The 19,253-nt window shown below is 55.1% G+C and overlaps 1 protein-coding gene across 19 annotated transcripts in view; it reads right to left on the minus strand.

The window, feature by feature from the left end:
* Positions 1–19,253, minus strand: part of ADCY7 (adenylate cyclase 7) — a 59,960-nt gene that overhangs the window by 38,706 nt on the left and 2,001 nt on the right. For 2 of the 19 annotated variants that reach the window (XM_073795597.1, XM_073795595.1), the window contains exon 1: positions 14,633–14,803. The exons of 7 other annotated variants lie outside the window; for them this stretch is intronic. The gene's annotated coding sequence lies outside the window, so the exon portion shown is untranslated. Of the gene's footprint in view, positions 1–7,347; positions 9,515–11,085; positions 14,362–14,632; positions 14,804–19,253 lie in introns of those variants that run through there. 10 more of the 19 variants (XM_033845211.2, XM_033845209.2, XM_073795604.1 and 7 more) reach the window with 8 other exon arrangements.

Raw genomic sequence — 19,253 nt, forward strand, 5'->3', positions numbered from 1 at the left:
CCTGCAGGAAAGCAAGCTGCTGAATTAATGAACACAGCTAAGCATTTCCCAGTCTTTTTGGCTCACGAGGCCCTTTTTGCATTAAATCTCTAAGGGATCCTCTTGGGGGAATGCTGACTTTGGCATCTCCAAGACTCGGCTCAGGGATCCTCCCCCAAGAAGACTCCCTGGGCAACTGTGGCCCACAGAGGCCACGATCTGCCCCTTTTCTGAGAGCCTGGGAGCTCCCTCAAGCTGGGCCCCGACTCCCCCGCCTCCACCTTCCCCTGGGCTGGGCTGCGTGGGCGCACAGGGACCAGCCCTGACCTTGGCCTTCAGGGTAGCATTCGGGGAAGACTGGAGGAGGCCCTGCCCTAGGGCAGTTTTCAACTGGGGAAGCAATCTGCCCTGGGGAAGAGAAAGTGGGAAAAGGCACTGAATACCAACCAGGAAAGACCCTCCTGTCGTACTTCCTGCCTCTCCCGCGCAGGGCTGCGAAGCGCCCCCTGCCTCAGTCTCCCCACCTGCCATAAGCAAAGCAGCACGGGGGACAGAGACCTAAGGTCCGGCCCCGCTCCGCTCCGCCTCTCGCCCTCTCTGGGCCTGATTCCCCCCGGGGCAGGGAAGGCCCCCAGGGTGTGCGAGGTCCCTTCTCACTGAGACTACCAGAGAAGCTAGCCACAGAGAGGGCAGCGGGAAAGGCACGTGGAGAGGCACCTCCACGCAGAGCTCAGCCGGCCCTGTTGGGGCCGTGGCCTCCCCAGCCCCCGTGAGGCATCACTGTCTATCTAGTCTGGCTCCCAAAGCCAGTGCCTCCCCAAGAGGTCCTCCCTCGGACTCCCGCCACACCAGCCACCAAGAGTGCCCGGCCCTAACCCAAGATGCTAAGACCCCCCTTCCCCAAGGCTTCCTGGGGACTGTGCGAGGTCAAAGGGGCACATGGGGGACAGGGGCGGAAGGGCTACCTGGTAAAGCCCAGCCCAGAGCCCGGAAGAGCCCTTCTGCAGGGGAAGCAGCCCCAGCTGACCTCCCCTGCACCCCTAAAAGCCCGGCTTCCGGAACCACAAACACAGGGGCTCGGGAGCCCTCCCCACGGCTGTGCTTGGGCTCCCCTTCCTTCCAGCCTCCGCCGGGCACAGGAAGTCGCCGTGATGGAGGCGCAGTCTCCGGCAGCCACATGCCCCGCAAACCCAAGCCTCCCCTGGGATTTTCCACCAGGGCTCCCCACGCCTGTCCGCGACCCCAAAGACAACGAGCCCCGTCCTGCTCACCGCCAGCCAACCAACTCCTCCAGGGCTTCCTGAGACCTTCTTCTCGGCTGTGTGATTTGACTTATTTCGGTTCCCCAAACAAGCCCCACCCTTTTGTCTCCAGGCTCAGACAGTCTAAAAGCACTGCCTACCTCCCCACCCCCAAACCCCCTCTGCCTGGCAAACTCCTACCGGCCCTTGAGAGCCAGGCTGAGCTGCCACCTCCTCCAGGAGGGCTGCCCAGCCTTGACTCAGTGCCTGCACTTCCCACCACAGAACAGGGCCCCTGGCCTGTCACTGCCCAATCACGTGATGCCTCTACCAAGGCCGATGTCTGGCCACGCGCCGCCCTGCTTTCAGGACCCAACGGTGCCTGGCACATAGCGGACACTCAAACCCCAAGTTCACGAACTGAGTCAAATACAGCCCGCCCTGAACTGCAGGGTCCGGCCCCCAACCCTGGGGTCCCTAGTCCCATCCGCTTGAGCTTTGGCACGTCACCTGCCTCTCAGGCCTCGATTTCTCACCTGAGCGATGGGGACGAAAACACTCCCCCACTCCCCGGCCTGTTCTGGCAGTGAAATGACCTCGTGGCTAAAACACTCCTTACAAATCCAGAAACTTCGCACATGGAAGGGGGCCAACCTTGCTGTGTTGTTTCTACCACAGGAAAACAGGCCCCAGCCTAAGGCTCCCGCGCTACCATCCAACAGGTGCCCACTGGGCTCCTGCCCATGCCAGGTACCAGGTGAAGTGCTGAAGCAAACAAGATGGACGCAGGGTCCCTTGGGAGCCCATGTTGCGGGGAGGGAAGACACGCGTGCCAAAGAAGCCACACGAGGCAAAGAAACGCCAGGGTGGGAGAGGGCCCAGCCTCCGGCCGGGCAGCCTAGTGGTTGTGAGCACAGGCTCTGAGACCAAACAGGCGAGAACCCCAGCTCCACATCAGAGGAGCTGTGTGACCTGAGGCACGTTAATTAACCTCTCTGGGCCTCGGTTTTCTCATTTGTAGAATGGACTGGTGATGGTACCGAATGCCCAAGGGCCTCACACAGAGGCTGGCACACAGAGAGTGCTGTTACGTGGGTCCACCCCAACTGGCTCCAAACAGGAGGGGTGGGCCTGAGAAACTCTGACATCACTCCCACCCCATCATCTCCAGCCGGGCCCAGGAGAGACAGAGAGAGAGGAGGTGGGCCTTGGGGGGCAGGAACACGGCCGAGGACTAGGGCACCCACAACACAGACCTCAACAACAAAGACCTGGGGGACACACTGCGAGTCCCAGGGGCCTCAGCCTCACTTCCTGTCAGCCCCCAAAAGGCAGCTCTTCTCTTCTCTTGGTCCCCTGCTCAGAAAGCGGGGTCTGACAAAGGGATGCCGGGGTGCCAGCCCCTGTCCCAGGCCTTGCCTGGCACTAAGGCACCCCTTCCAGGGAGTCTGAATATTTCAAAAGAGGACACTTCCCCATTAGCCCAGGACCCCATTAAAGCAACGCCTCCAGACGACTTATTCAAAGGGCACCTCCTCCCCCAGGCGGATGGGGCCCGAAGGAGAGGCCAGGGAGTAGGGCTTGGGCAGCAGGGGTGGGCGGGCCCGGGAGGTCCCTGGCCCACACAGCAGGGAGGTGCGCAGGGATAGGGTCAGCCTGACTACTGCAGAGATGAGGAGAGAGGTCAGGAGGAGAGGACGACCACCCCAAATCCACGTCCCCCACTGAGCGAGGCCAGGGAAATGTGCCTCCGAACAGCCCTGACCAGGAAAGCGCACTCGCCCCGGGGCTGTGGAGCCCTCTGGGCCTCAGTCTCCCCATCTGTGCAGAGAAAGGCGCAGCCCTGGATCCTGGGCCTCCCCCTGCTCGGCCAGTGACGCCAGGAACCGTCGACCCAACTCAGCCGCACCTGAGGTAGTGAACTAAGCCACTTCCAAGGGCAAGAAGGCCTGGATTCCTGGAAGACAAAGAGGCCTCCGGCAGGTACTCTGGGTCCTGAAGGCGGGTAGTGGCACCACTGACGGCGTCACCCCCAGGGGCCTCACGACGCCCCAAAGCCAGGCCTGCCACGCTGCCACCCCCAAGTGGGCACGAGTCCCCCCTGGGTCATCCACCCCATCACCTCCAGCCCAGCTCAGAAGAAAGCAGAGAAGGTGGGCCTTGGGGGCCAGGATCACGCCTGAGGACCAGGGCACCCACAACAAAGGCCTCAGTTTGTTTCTTTTTCCTCAGGCGCAGCTGCAGGGTAACTCCTGCAGCTCAAGGCGGGTGGGCTGACAGAGACACAAAGAGGAGGGTGTTCCTGGTGCCCCAGCAGAGCCCAGGGGGAAGGGGGAGGCCGCCGAGTAGAGCAGACACACTTGCACCCCGTCTTCTCCTGAGCCCGAGGACCCCGAGGGGGTGACACGAGGCAAAAGGGGGCTCGAGGTGGGGAAGCACTCTAAGCAGAGGGGATGCATGGCAAAGGGCAGAGGGGGCAAGCCGACCTGCTGCCCAAGCCTGGGGGTGGGCCCAGAGCGCCTGAGACATAGAATCGGGGGCGGGCGGGTGGTTCGCCAACACGGCGAGGGGGGCAAAAGCCAGGAGAAGGGGTTCAAACGTGACACCAGACAGGAGGAACTCACTGACATGTGTGTTAAGAGGAACCCAGGAACCCCACGGGCCTCCTCTCCAGGGCTGTCCCACCCCATCTTCACAACAGGGTGGGCTCAGGTCTATCCCCCAGCACAGCATTTAGTGCCCCAGAAAACGCCTGTGAAATACACTCGTCAGAGATCAGCACGTGCAGGGAGAAACGACCGTCCCAGGCATCACGGCGAGAAGGGCAACCGAAGAGGGACTGAGGCCACCTCTGCCCAGGGCTCACGCCCCGCCCCATCCCGACACCTTGTCCTCCTCCGAAGGCTTGGGGTGGGTGTGGGCATGAGGAAAGGGGAGCCCAGGGAACGGAGGTGCTTCAGCCCAGCAGGTCTGCGCCCGGGACTGGGCAATGCCCCAGCCATGACGCAGCCCCTTGTGAAATGCGTGGGCAGCGGCAGGTTGAGCCAGATGCCAGCGGCCGTCAGGTGGGCACCGTGCCACCCTCCTTGGGGGGTGTTGGCAGGAGCCACAGGTGGGCAAGTGGAGACTCCGCAAGCAGGCTCAGCTGGGAGGGTGGGGGCAGAGCTAGAGGACCCCTGGAGGGGCTGGCAGGATTCCACACACACAGGCTGGGGGGCTCGCCACTGCCAGGGACCTCTAGGCCTCGGCTTGCTGGCCTCAGATGCCTGGGAAGCATTTGTCACGCATTTAACTTTCCCAGCAACCTGCCTGGGCACTGCCATCGTACAGATGAGGAAACTGAGGAATAGAGAGTCAGTGATTACCCCCAGGCCCACCGGCTACCAGGGAGGCCTCTCAGTGACACCCCTCAGCTGGCCCTGCCCATCCTCACCTCCGAGGCGCCCTTCCCTAGGGAGGTCCACCCTCCCACCCAAGGCAGGACGGGGCAGTAACGACAAACACCTCCACTTGGGTAGTGGCTTCTCTGTGCCAGCCGTACCACGTACGTCCCTTCGTTTAATCCTACAACTACCTGGCACGTTGGGTAGCACGAGCAGCCCATTTTATAGATGCAAGAAACTAGCTCAGCCCCTCGCTCATCTCGCACGCTGCCGGGAAGAGGCACAGTGCGGCTGAACCCAGGCCATCACCCAGCTCTACCTGGAGACAGGCTGGACGCGGCGACCTCCGGAAGACCCAGCTCCTCTGGCGACTGTTCAGACGCCAAGGCCTCATTCACTGAGCCAAACTAACTCCCAGCTCTTTCTACATAGGCCTTTTTAAAGACAGTAAACGCCCCAAAGGTCCACCATCAGCGCTTCCCTCTCATCCCTAAGACCCGACCCCACAAAAGGCTAGAATCAGCCACTCAGACTCAGGTGCCCAGTGTGACCCACTCTGCCTGCTCCCTCAGGGGGCCCTGGAACTTTCCCGGGCGAGTTAGTCACTGCCCTTGGCCTGGGCAATGGGATGTGGAAAGCTGCCTTCTGCTCAGTGCGATGTGCCCAGGACAGGAGGAGAGAGGTGAGGGACAGGCCACCGGCCACCCCTTCATGACCCCTGGTAATGGTGGGATGGCAAGTCATGGAAAATGCAAAGGGCTGGGTCATCCACCTCCCCGGTGAGGCAGGACTCGAGCACGGGTCCAAGAACACACGGCCCAGCTGGGGTGCGAGCCCTGACTCAGCCCAGCCACCCCGCATAGGGGACAGGCAAGACCCTCCGCCAGGAAGGCTCCCCCGCACCAGCCCTCCCAAGCCACCCAGAGCCCCTGTTCAGCTGTGCTGCCCCCCACCAGCCTCCCCAAAGCACAGCGTCCCTACACAGCCCCAGGCCTCGAACGCGGCGGCTCTCCGTGAGAGGTGGTGTGTGCAAGTGGACGCCCCCGGGGACCGACTCCCTGTGTGGCCCAGGACGAGATGGTGCCCTGCTGGCCTTGGGCTTCTCCTCCGTCAACTGGGGACAGACGACACTACCACACAGGGTGGCGGGGAGGCAGGGAATGGGTTAGACCAATAGTTACAAACTGTAAAGGAGGGTGCACATGCCCAAAGTGATGTCAAGTTGGGCCTCTGTCTCCTCTTGAGAAGCACCTCTGGCTTGTGTGGAAGCCCCACTCCTGCCCCGTTCCCCACCCCCTACCCCCGGCTCACTGTGCCAGCCCCCAGCCCCATAGGGCCCATAGGAAGACTGCCTCTCCCCAGACCCACTCCTGGCAAAGAGGCCCCGTGAGACCACCCTCACCCCCGACCCCTGGGAAAACGGCCGCCAGTAAACAGTCACTTCTTTTCGATGAATGACCACTGGCGACTTCCCCGCCAGAGCTCACACCTTCCCCACTGAGGGCAGAGAATGTGCACAACCTGAGCGTCCCCTCCCCTACACCAGGAGCCCCAGGAAAACTCCAGGGAGCCCAGGGCCCACCTGGAGCGGGGACGCCCGCAGCCTGGTCAGAACGGAGGGCGCTCAGACGGGCCTTCCAGACTCCGCGCCCCGCTGGACGCCCGCACTTCCTGTGGAGCCAGTCTCACTATACTTCCTCTTAAGTCTACCCGTTTCATTTCTGTGTCTTCTTCGGCCTTGTCCAAGGCAAAAATACGTGCATGAAGTCACAGATCCAATGTCCTATTTCCAAATTTTTTTTCTGAAATGTATGAAAACGAATACCTACATGTGAAGCATGTTCACCCACGTCCAGGCTAAACCGTCCGAGGAGCAGGGTCCCCACCCCGAGAAACGCTGGTCTGGTCACCCCCTCACATCGTCCACCTGCACGTCTGTGGCAGAGAGCCATTCCAGGCACCCGTCCAGGCCTTGCGGACCGGGGTTCTGTCTCCCAGAGGCCCAGCCCAGGCCTCTGCTTTCCCAACCCCCTCCCCTCCCCCTCCCCTCAGGGCTGGCCAGGAAGGAAGCCCCCAGGGCCAGCTGTCCTGAACCCCATGTGATGACACGGACAGGAGATGCCTGCTTCGCCCTGTGTCTGTGCACGTGTGTCTGGATGAGTGGGCAGAAAGATCCAGAAAGACCCACTCCCCATGGTCCACACTGGTGGTCCCGGGGCCTTGGGCTAGGAGGACTTGGAGGGAAAGAGAGGCTGTTCCATTTTCTTGAGGCATCTCGGTTCTTTGCCTCATGGGCACGCATCACTTTCAGGGTTTGGTTTTTGCTTATTCTTTTTCAATCTAACAACATAAATTCAGTTGCACTTCCCCAGTTAACTTTTACTTTCATTGAGAAAAGTAGTGTACTTGTAAATGTAAAATTACAACCCTGCAAAGAAACTCGGGCACCTGAGAGACAGTCACGGCAGTCTAGGTGGACCAAGCCAAATAAACACCACCACAGTCATAACAGCACCTTCCGGTCAGGCCGGGAAAAGCCGGTGACAAGGCATCTCCTTCTCGTCCAGAAGCCCCCCCACCTTGCCGCCTGCCCAGCAGCCTCCAAAGCCTCCCCTACCTCCAGTCAGACCCTGTCCATCCGCTCCCAGGTTAGGCCCGCCTGGGGAGGAGGGGCGCTGCCCAGCGGTCCCCTCAGGCCCAGGCCACTAGGACACATGGTGCCCCAGCTCCCCTCCCCACATTACCTGGCTCTCCTCCAGGGCCCCTCGGCAGCTGGGCCAGGGTCAGGGCCAGCGTGGAAGTGGCCGCCGCCTGCCCCTCCTAGGCCAGTGTCCAGGCTCACACATGTGAAGGCTCGTTCCACCAGCCACCTAATGAGAGTGAGTCACATCTGGGACCCACAGCTTCCTGCTCTGGCGGTGGGAGCAGCAGAAACCCTCACGTTCAACCCTCAGCTCAGGGCCTCTCGGGTGTGCAGTGGGGCTCTCCCAGCCACACAGAGCCCTCAACAGGAGGGGCAGAGCTGTCAGGCCAGGCTCCTGCCTCCAGTGACTTCATGGAAATTGGAAGCTTTAAGCTGGAACCATTTTCAAGAAGTAACAAACAAAACAAGGACCAAAAGCCTGCATGAGAAGCCCGGCGACAGCTTCTGAAGGCAGGGAGTAAACGCCTCCCTAATGAGCAATTAGAAGCAAGAGCGGCCTGGCAGGGAGCCGCATCCTGGCTCCGCCACTCACACAAGGCTCTGAGCCTCAGTTTCCCCACTGGGATCATGGGGTGCTCAGTGGTGAGGCAGGAGACTAGGAGGGACTGGGAAGCAGGGCGCACAGACCTCCCAAAACAGAGGGGGAAAGCACCTCCTGGTCCTCAGGGAGCCCTCTGAGCATGAGACATGGGGACCTGGGATCATCTTCCACCTTCTATCCTGACAGTAAACCCTACTGTTCAGTAACAAAGTAGGGAACGGTGTCCAATTTTCCCAGCTGGCACGTCCTGCCCTCCCCAGGTCTCCCTTCCAGCTCTTTCCTCAGAGGAAGCAGACTCTTCTCTGCTGACCTGCTGCACCCCGAGGCCCAGCCCCCCGGCACTTGACACCTCACCCCTCATACCAACTGCGAGGTCCCAGCAGGCGGGACCTGTGCACACAGGCTAACGCACCCAGGATCACTCTTTAAACACTGACAGCCTCATGAGGAGGTCCCGCTATTGTGCCCATTCTACAGAAGAGAAAACTGAGACTCAGGCTACCCACTTGCCCAAGCACACACAGCTTTAAAAAAAAAAAAAAGGCAGAGCCAGAATTCAGACTCAGGTCTGTCTGACTCTATGGCCTAGGCTCTCTCAACCACTCACATCATGACCCTCCCCAGGAGCAAAGAAGGGCTTCCCTGGAGACAGGCTGATCCAGATCCCACTACGCCCTCCTTGGCAGGGGCCGTCGCCCGAGGTCTCCAAGCCCTGGCACTCGGTGCTCCCAAACCTGCCAGCGAAACTTCCCCAAAGGAGGGGCAACCGCGGGCTTTCTCAGCATCAGGCAGGGAAGACTGGTTTCTGTTCGCTAAGGTGCCAGGCGCAAAGCACAGCCCCACCCTCTCCTGTCCCACTCAGCAGCACCCGCCCTCCTCCCTGTGGGCAGGACTCCCTCTGGGCTGGGGACACAAGCGTGACTTGGACACAGCGTGCCCACCACCCATGACATGGCACAAAGATCTGGGAGAAGCGTCCGTGAAGGCAAGATATGTGGTCCGGAGCTCAGGGGAGAAAGACCTCACCCACCTGGGGGAGGTTCAGGGCCTCCCTGAAGAAGGGGACCCAAGAGAGGGTGCCCCAGGCCCGGGAGATGGCCCAGCCAATCCCTGACTGCTGCGTGGGAGCAATAGGCTGTAGACAGTGGCAAGGCTGTCAAATAGTGGGCAAGAAAGAATAAAACTGCAGCAAAAACAAGGCAGACACAGTTGGCAGTCGACCAAGAGACAAATAACACTGAGCTCTGAGCACATAGTTTGGCCCCATTTGACAAACCCAGATGTCAATCCCTTTCCCCTTGGGAAGAAACCCCACAGTACCCCAGCGTGTTTCAAACTCCAGGCAGATTTATGAGAGGGAGTGTGAGCACGGAAACCATCAATACTACAGTCACCACACCCCAGAGAGGGGTCTGAGCAATCAGGTCTGGCGATTCACCCCCAACCCAGTCCCTTGTCCCATGAATGTGGGATGAAGAGGCTGAGAGCTCTGCAATCAGAGTCCCCATCAAGTGACCTTGGCCAAGTTACACGATCTTGGCCGCTCAAGGAGCCCATCTGTAAAGTCAGGACAACATCATCATCCAGCTCCTTGGGAGGCCGTGAGGGTTAGTGAGAAATGTGTATAAGGCACACAGTAAGTGCTCAGTCACAGCTGAAGACAAGGGAGGCTGGACAGAGGGCGCTCTCTCAGTTTTAAACCCTAGATCCTGGGCTTCCCTGGTGGCGCAGTGGTTGAGAGTCCGCCTGCCGATGCAGGGGACACGGGTTCGTGCCCCGGTCCGGGAAGATCCCACATGCCGCGGAGCGGCTGGGCCCGTGAGCCATGGCCGCTGAGCCTGCGCGTCCGGAGCCTGTGCTCCGCAACGGGAGAGGCCACAACAGTGAGAGGCCCGCGTACCGCAAAAAAAAAAACAAACAACAAAAAAGTAATAAACCCTAGATCCTGGCTCTACTGCACACCTGTCCTGTTCAAAGAACTTCCATGGCTTCACGGTACCTCCTGAGTCAAGTCCTGGCTCCTCCTCTCGGGCCTCCACACCCGGCCCAATTCGTCTTTCCATCCTGATCTCCTTTGACCCCATGATCCAGCTGCCTCACCCTGCTATACCTTGGCTCAAGCCTTTCTGCAACCAGGAATGGTCAAAATGCTACTCAACCTGCCAAGACAAGTACAAACGCCACCTCTTTCAGGAAGCAACGCCCCATCGTCACCTCCGCTGGGCCACAGTGCCACAGGCCTCTCCTTAGAGGACATACACTGTTCCCTTCCTTCTGTAGCATCCATTTTCACTTCTAGTAACAGCTCCCTATTCCTATGGAGAACCAGCCCTGCAGGGGTGGGCTCCTGATCAGTGTTCATTGAGGAACGGGCATGGGACTCACAATGTTGAATTCTGGGACTTTTGTTGGAACTAACTGGAAAAAGAAGATGCTCTCATTTCACTAGGCTGGGAGGATATGAACTGGAAGCTGCTGGGCTCATCTATGCCACAGTGGTAGTCAGCCTCCAGTGACCCTTGCCTCCTGGTGTTCACGCCCTTGTATGGTGTCCTCCCACATTACCTGGGCGACCAACAAAATACTGCAGAAATCACATGTTTGACTTCTGAAGTCATGAAAAATACTTTGGCTTCCACCTTGCTGCCTCTTGGATTACTTCCTCTGGGGAGAAGCTAGCCAACGTGTCGTGAGACACTCAAGTAGCCCTGTGGTGAGGAACTGAGGCCTCCTGCCCACAGCCAGCACCAACCTGCCATCCATGTGACTGAGTCACCTCGGAAGCAGATCCTCCAGTCCCCGTCAAGACTGGACTGATGCACTCTCACTGTAGCATCCCGACCTGATCAGGAGAGACAGGGGGGCACCTCTGCTCTTCCAGCAGACCCACCCATCCCCAGTACCAGGCACTTAGGAGGCCTTCACGACATCTCTGCCAAACTGATCTGCACCCAGAATCTCCTGACAAGAACATAAAGCAGAAACACAGAACCCACCCTGTGCAGACAGCAGCACTCCCCCCGCCTGGGAGGACAGGGCAGTCTGGCTCAGTACCGGTGTCAGGTCTGCTGGCCCCACTCCTCCAGGCCCCCAGTTCTTCCACGCTCTGGGCCAGGAGATCCCCAAGGAGACAGCCTCACCGAGGCAGGCACGGCCTTGTGGTCCCATCACTCACCCTTCTCCCAGAATGATTTTTCACACTGGGGGGGTGGGGTGCATTCCAATGCAGTGACTCACCTCTGGCCCCTCTGCCATCATCTCTTCCCAGTCGACTGCAAACTCAGGGATGTGCTAGGATCCCTTCCTTCCCCAGGCTGGGAACATATGGAGATGCTCTGGCTCACTCCTTCAGTCCAGAGAAGGGGCCGACTGAGGTCATGCAACCAGTTACAAGTTATAGGATGGAACAAAGGCCTTCACTCCTAATCAGTGGTGGTCCTAAGGGGTGAGATACAAAGCCACTCCCAAAACACACATGCGTTAATAAGTAAACAGCACCTTTGCAACCAAACTCAGCTCCCTTAGCCACTGCCCCTCCTATGCAGAAATCTAAATAGCTGCTGCTTGTCTCAGTTAGAATGCCAGACAAGGAAAAATGAACCACCCTGCATCATGTTGGTGGTACAGCCTGCCAGAGGGCAGGGGGCTGGCTCCCATGACCCCCATGGCCCCAGCCTCTGCCAGGCCTCGGGGACAGGGCTTTGGAGAAGGAAAGGGGCAGCCCAGGTCACAGTGTGTTGAGTAACTGCAGAGAATCCTAAAAGAACAGATGTGAAAGCAACTGCCCTGCCAACCAAAAGTCCTTATTTCCTTTGAAAAACTTGGCAGCTGGGCTACACCAGCGGCCGCCTGTCTTCCCCACACCCCGTCTGGTGTGAACTACTGATGGACAGGGAGGAAAACCATGACCCTCCCTACAGATCCTGGGAAGGAGGTTATGGAGGTGCCACGAGGTGAAAACAGACCTTTCATTCAACAATATCACAGATTTACGTATATTTTTTAACACAGAGGAAAATCCGGAAAAATATACTCCAAATCTTAGGAGTTATCGCTAGGTGATAAAATTTAGCACAGTTTTAATTGCATATTTTCTTGTTTATGCCTGTTTTCCAGTTTTCTCTAATGAAAATATACCTCCCATGTAATTAAAAGATAACAGGGAAAAGCAACTACTATGAAGAAAAAGCAGGAATAAGGAAAAACAATGGCCTGAGACTGGAAGGTCTCCACCCAATGCCAAACTCAGCACCACCTGTAACCAAGTGAAAATGGAAAGTTTTTATGATAATCTAAAATATTACTACCTTAGGGACTTCCCTGGTGATGCAGTGGTAAAGAATCCGCCTTCCAGTGCAGGGAACACAGGTTCGATCCTTGGTCAGGGAACTAAGATTCCACATGCCGGGGGGCAACTAAGCCAGCATGCCACAACTAGAGAGAGAAAACCCGCATGCCACAACTAGAGAGAAGCCCGCAGGCCACAACGAACAGCCCGTGCCGCAATGGAAACATCCTGCGTGCCGCAACTAAAAATCCGACGGAGACAAAAAAATAAAGAAAAGAAATTAAAAAAAAAAAAAAAAACTACTACCTTAAAGCCACTGAAGATCACAAAAAGAGATTGAACCAGACAATGCGAGCCTCCCAGTAGAAGTTTGCAACCCCATTTCCAATGTGCTCTTGTGTGGAAAAAAAGTCAAAACTAGATTAGATCAAGGCTCCAGATACAACTACCAATCTATAGGAGGTTCGGTGGATAAAAAACACATTAAGCATTATAGGAAGCAAAAAAAAAACATGGCACGAGAGAGTGAATGAATATCAATCACACAGATGAAAGAAGACTTGAGAAATATATCAACCAATCTCATTACATAGACCTCATTTGGACGCTGATTTTAAAAAACTAAAATAATATATATATATTTTTGACATTTACGAAACAATTGGAAATTTGAACACAATACACTGCATGGATAGCTATGATCTTAAAGAATATTGCTAAGTTTTAGGTGTGGTAATAATACTCTGGGGTTTTTTTGTTTTGTTTTGTTTTTCTACTCCTTCTCCTTTAGGAATAGTTCCTCGGTATTGCAGGTTCAGTTCCAGATCACTGCAATAAAGCAAATATTGCAATAAAGTGAGTCACACGAATTTTTTTGGTTTCCTAATGCATATAAATGTCATGTTGACACTGTACTGCATGCAGTCTGTTAAGTGTGCAATACCATTATGTCTAAACAATGTACATATCTTAATTTTAAAAGACTTTATTGCTAAAAAATGCTAAAGATCATCTGACAGAGCAAGGTGGCCACAAGCCTCCAATTTATAATAAAAAAGAAACACGATACCTGCAAAGCACAATAAAACGACGTATGCCTGTACTACAATTTTTACAGATGAAGTGATATGAGGTCTGAAGGAGGGAAGTGTGTGGGAGGAGAGATGACTCCAGGTTAGCCAAGAGCTGGAAACCGTGGCATCTAGGGGTTGAGTATATGGGGGTGGACATGCTATTCTGTCTTCCTTTGTGGGTGTTTAATTTTTCCATAATGGAATGTTGAAACACTGTCACTGTAAGAGCTCTGGCGTCTGTTGTCTCATTTGAGTCTCACTTGGTGAAGGCGACATGTTCAGCCCCTTCCTACAGATGAGGAATGCCCCCCACCCTGCCCCCAGGGAGTCTCAGAGCCAGTAACACAGAATCAGCCTCAGCCCTGCTCCCGACTGGGAGGGGTGGATGCACTCTCAGCCTGAAGCCTGAGCAGGGCAGAGACGCCCCCAGGCCCCTCTGCAGAAGCACAGGAGGCTGCAGGGCTGCAGGCTCCACCATCATGTACTAGCCTGGAGCAGCGGCCACCTTCTCCTTCGCCTCCACCTCCACCCAACTCCCGCACAGGAGCTTAAAGGCTTCCAGTACCAGCCTGGGCGGCGGCATCTTAACCCCTTTTCTGGCAAAGCCCTCCGGTGGGAGCCCCTCCCCGTCGCATCCTCTGACCGCAAAGCAGTTAACCGGGGGAGTGGGGCACCCAGGACCTCCACGCCTGCAGACACGGCCCAACCACAAACCTGCATCCAGTCTGCAGTGCCACAAACCCTACAGAAAATAATCCCCAGTGTACGAAGACTTAACTTACGGACTACTTAGCGCTGTGAGCTAACTGCAAAAATACTGGAAAAAACCCTAAATGTCCAGCAATAGGGTACAGAGAAAATCAACCAGGGTTCCTAGTATACCAAATGTTGGAGCGGGCCTGATATGTGTCTGAGAACTCCAGCAACTCCACTCCCAAAGCCTGGGGGCAAGCAGGACAGACACAGTAAGAAATGTTGTAATGCTTTTTTTTTTTCTTGTCACATGCTTAAAAAAAAAAAAAACCCCAAAACAAGAAATCGTCTGGAAAGACGTACACCAATACACTAATAGGTTACATTAATGGGTACAGATTCTGGCTTTTCTCCCCACTTTTTTTTTTTTTTGCAGTACGCGGGCCTCTCACTGTTGTGGCCTCTCCCGTTGCGGAGCACAGGCTCCGGACGCACAGGCTCAGCGGCCATGGCTCACGGGCCCAGCCGCTCCGCGGCATGTGGGATCTTCCCAGACCGGGGTACGAACCCGTGTCCCCTGCATCGGCAGGCGGACTCCCAACCACTGCGCCACCAGGGAAGCCCATCCCCACTTTACTGCTTAGGTTTTATGATTTTTTAGTAATAAGTGTGAATTATTTGGGTAATTAACACAAAATTCAAGCCATTTGAAAATAAAAAATGAGCTGACCTTCTCCTCCTCCCCAGGAATGCTGCTCAGTCTTGGCCCAGGAGGCAGAAGTTGCCTGGCTGTGGGACTTCTCAAGGCCACACGGCCTCTCTGAGCCTCAGCTTCCCCATCTGTCAGACACCAAATCCACCGAGTGAGCTCTTCCCACCTCCTCACAGAGCCTGTTCCCTCCTGTGTGAGATGGGTACAGTAAGGCACACCCACAAGGCCACATAAACACCACCTGCCTAGCCTCCCCTCCCCCACTGCCCGTGGACTGGTGCCCTCATTTCCAGCCTTTGCTCATTCCTCTGCCTCTTGGGCACCTGCTGACTCTACACCCAGCGTGGTGGGGAACCAGGGGCATCAGAGGCCGAACGTGGAATGAAACAATCCCCACGACCACACCCCCAGATCTCCAGCTGCTCGAGGCTGACAGGCTAGCCCCTCCAGCCCTCTGACCACCCTCCAGGAAGGCGGAATAGCCCCGATTTACAGAGAAAGAACCAGAAACTCAGAGAAAAGAAATAACCACCCATCTACATATACCAAACCAAGATGAAGACTGCAGCCTGGGGGCCCTTCTGTGAGCTCCTCCTACACCCTCCTCATGGGGTATCAGCAAACCACCCTGTACCCTTTCTGAAGAGCCAGGCGCACTGCTTAGGGCCACGGGCAGGACCGAGGGAAGACGAGGAACGTCGTAGGACACACCAGGCTGGAGCCACAAAACTTCCGGCACCTCCTCCTATCCGGCCCCCCAGCCCCTCTCCACACAGCTGATAGGCGCTCAAGTGTAGGTTGAGCAAAGGACATGCAATGCTGCACCCTCTGGCTGGAGGAGCAGGTGGGCGGAGGGGAGAACCCAAGGTGGGGCATCAGGAGGGAAGGGAAGAACCCAAGCCTTGGCCTGGAGCCCTGGGATCAGGCGTACAATGGCACTCTCCCAGAGGCGCAAACTCAGAGCCCCCAGAGATCAGACGGGACATCAACCAGAGATGCCAGCTGGCTGGCTGGGGACTAGGGTAAACTGGAGGCCCAAGCTCTGTGTAAAGAGAAGCTGTGTAAAGAGCTTCAGCCAGTAGCTGCCACAAAGGAATGTGGCGAGTGTTGCAAGCCTTCTGAGTTATCAAAGGAAATCAGAAATCTGGGTTTTTACAGAAACAGACTCACAGACGTAGAAAACAAACTCACTGGTTACCAAAGAGGAAAGGGGGGGTGGGGGGGGGTGGATAAACTAGGGGTATGCGGCTAACAGATACACACTACTGTACATAAAATAAACAACAAGGATTTACTGCATAGCACAAGGAACTATATTCAATACTTTATAATCATCTATAATGAAAATAATCTGAAAAATATGTATTTTTTAAAATTATATATATATAATTACATATAGATAACAATATATATACATTACATATATATAACTGAAAAAAAAGAAATTGGGTTTTTTTTTACATAAAATCTCATGGTTGCAGATGCTGGCGATGAATCCAAAATAAATTTTAAGCAGTTCTCCTACCAGTGCTCTGGACTCACTGCTGTGTGGCCCTGAGCAAACCACTTAACCTCTTTGGGCTTCAACTGTCATCTGTAAAGTGGAAAAATAACACAGGGTATTGTGACAATGAAGTAAGACAAAGACAAAGATGTATACTTTGTCCATATTAATGATAACAAAAAGCAACACTAACAATAACAGCTATGTTCAGGGAGTGCGAGGCACTGTTCTAAGTAACATCAGTTAATGTCATTTCATTCATACTATTAGATAGGCATTTTTTTGAACTGTGTATTTTGAAACAGTTTCAAACTTTCAGTAAAGTTAGATGAAAACTACAAAGAACTCTCCTATACTTTAATTCATATTTGCCTATTTGTACCATTTTGTCTCACTTTCTTTACTATCTGTCTATACATATGTTTCTCTTTAATATTTGAGAGTGGTTTGCCTATACCATGAGCCTCTACCCCTAAATACTTCAGTGCATGTTTCTTAAGAACAAGGACCAATATAGTTATCAGGTCATTTAATATTGACACACTACTTTAATCTACAGTCCATATCCAGTTTCATCAGCTGTCCTAATAATGTCCTTTATGTAATTCTTTTCAGCCCAGGTTCACATAACTGCATTTGGTTGTCACGTCACTTTGGTCTCTTTTAATCTGGAACTGTTCCTGGCTTTTGAGATAAGTAGTCTTATTCTGTCTCCATTTTATAGATAAGAAACTGAAGCTCAGAGAGGTTGAAGCCCCTGCCCAAAGTCACACAGCTAGGAAATGTTGAGCTTGGTCTCAAGCCCAAGAGGTTCCCTCCAGAGCCTGTGTTCTTGTCCTCCAAGCATAAAAGCTTGCAAATAGTAACCTTTGTTGTTAATAACTGAAAACAGTGGTTCCCTCTGCAAACAGGTAGATGGCTGATCACAGCCACCTCACTCAGCAGGTGGTCATTAACTGAAGGGGTGGCCTCCTGTGCACACACTGGCTGGACCTCCTGCTGCCAGCTCCCCACACTTGGCAATGGCCCTGGCCCAAGGCCCACCACCCCACCCTGTGGGGCCCCATTTAGCTCCCTCTATAGAAGCTGGGCGTTGGAGAGCTGGAGGGGCCCACAGCTCCTACCTTGCTTTTTCCCCCTCTTAAAGTGACAGTCCAGGTACAAATGCCCATGTCCCAAAATCAGAGCAAGGCAAATACCCCAGGGACAGAGCCTGAAGTCAAAAGGGCCCTCAGGCCATGTCCCTGACCCACAGAGCACCAGACTGAAGGGGACCCCTGAGGTCAGTTGTCCAAGAGGGGGCTGAGCACATCCTAAGACACATGACGGAGTTGCACTGGAGAGGAGGGTTTACAGGAAGAAGGAATAGCAAAAGGAAGGGCTGGAGGTGGGAGCGGAGCTCTCGCAGCAAGGACTCAGGACTCCAGGGCATCACGCAGCCTGTGTTGCGTGCAAAGAGGACCAGGAGGCTGCGGGCTGATCCCACAAACTCAGCTTCCTCAGGGAGGACCCACGTGGATGTGGACTTGTCCACTCTTCTCTGGCCAAAGTCCCTACCCCCAATTCCAACCTAGGCCGGGCAGCATCAGCTTAAAAAACCACTCTCTTTGGTTCCCAGATGGGTGTGGCTCAGGGCCTGGAAGCTGCCACCAACCTTGCCTCCATCACCTCTAGCTCTTGCCCACCCACCAGCTAGGCCCCATCAGATAGCTCTCCAACAGTTGGTCGTGAGCCACAAATACCAGCAGACTCGCAGTGGGAGAGGCAACACTGTCAACAAGAAGTTTGCAACTTCTGCCTGAGCTCCAGGCCATTCTGTAGACTAATTTGTGCTGAAATATCTCAAAATCCTGGGACCTTCCCTTTGGATGCCCTATTAAATTCGGAAGTTTACCGACCTCACCTGCAAACCCAATTCCAAGTTTCAGAAGCAGAACAGCTCTTGAAAATTTTCCAGAACAAACAAAAAACGGAATAGTTTTGCTTTTCTTCTTCATTGTAGACAATTTTGAAAATACAGAAGGCATGAAGAAATAAGAAAATGACCTATCGACAAACTCTCCCAAAGATATCACAATGAAGACCCCTCCGCCCATCCTTCTAGTGCACAGACCGGCCTGCCTGCTCTGTGAGCCTCTCTCTACAGAGGTGTTTGGGGTCAAGGTGCAACCACTCTGTCGCCCCTATTGGCAGGGGGCAGGGACCACGCCTAACTCGCTTTTCTGCCTCCTACCAGGGCAGGCCAGTCGAGGCTCCCTTGCTGGAGTTAGCCACAGAGGCAACATAAGCCGTTATCCCCCCACTAGCAGTCCCTTTGAGCCCAGCTGCAGAGGAAGGGGGCCCAGGAGGTGAGGTCAGCAGCAAAGTCCAGAGCATCTCCTGGTAAGCAGGAGGAACAGGAGGAAGAGAGGTGGGCAGGTGGGTGGGCAGGCAATGTGCTCTACCCTTGAGGGGGATTTAATGCGCTCACTTAAGACTGCCTGCTGGGATGGGATCAGGCTCCCAATGGGTACTTAGTCAGACTCCACCAGAACCAGGCCAAAACGGGATGGGAAGACCAGAAGGCCAGGCCCTAGTCCCCACTCCAGGCCTAACTTGCTACAAGACCTTCAAGCACTTCAGCTTTCCCACCCATAAATGGTGCTCGTCATTCTGTTCCTAACAGGATCAAACGGTACAAGGGACATGCCATGGCTTTGTAAGCCATCTGGCCTGAGAAATTGGAACTCCCCCACCTCTTTCAGCCTTCCTCCATAAAAGGCCCAAGAGCAACCGCTCTCAAAAGCCCAAGGGCATCGAGGGCTGAGGAAGAAGACCCAGCCTCTGAGGATCCCAAACATTCAGCACTGGGGGAGGCAGCTCCAAAGGTCACCCTGTGGACCCAACTCCATGCCCCGGACCCAGCTGGCCACCCCGGTGGGGCTTCCTCACTACACTGGGGATCTGCCCCTATAGCTCCAGGTCCACAGCGGGACACGCTCACCTCTCCTAGGAGGGCACCTGCCCACGTGTGAGAGCGGTGATTGATTGAATGCCAGAGGCCCTCATCTCTGAGCCCAAAGCCCCAACCTGCCAAGTGCCCTCAGCCTCACGCCCTGAGACCATTGCAGTCCTGCTGGTCATTCGTTCGTTCAT

The sequence above is a fragment of the Tursiops truncatus genome, chromosome 19 (genome assembly GCF_011762595.2).
Source record: "Tursiops truncatus isolate mTurTru1 chromosome 19, mTurTru1.mat.Y, whole genome shotgun sequence".
NCBI lineage: Eukaryota > Metazoa > Chordata > Mammalia > Artiodactyla > Delphinidae > Tursiops > Tursiops truncatus.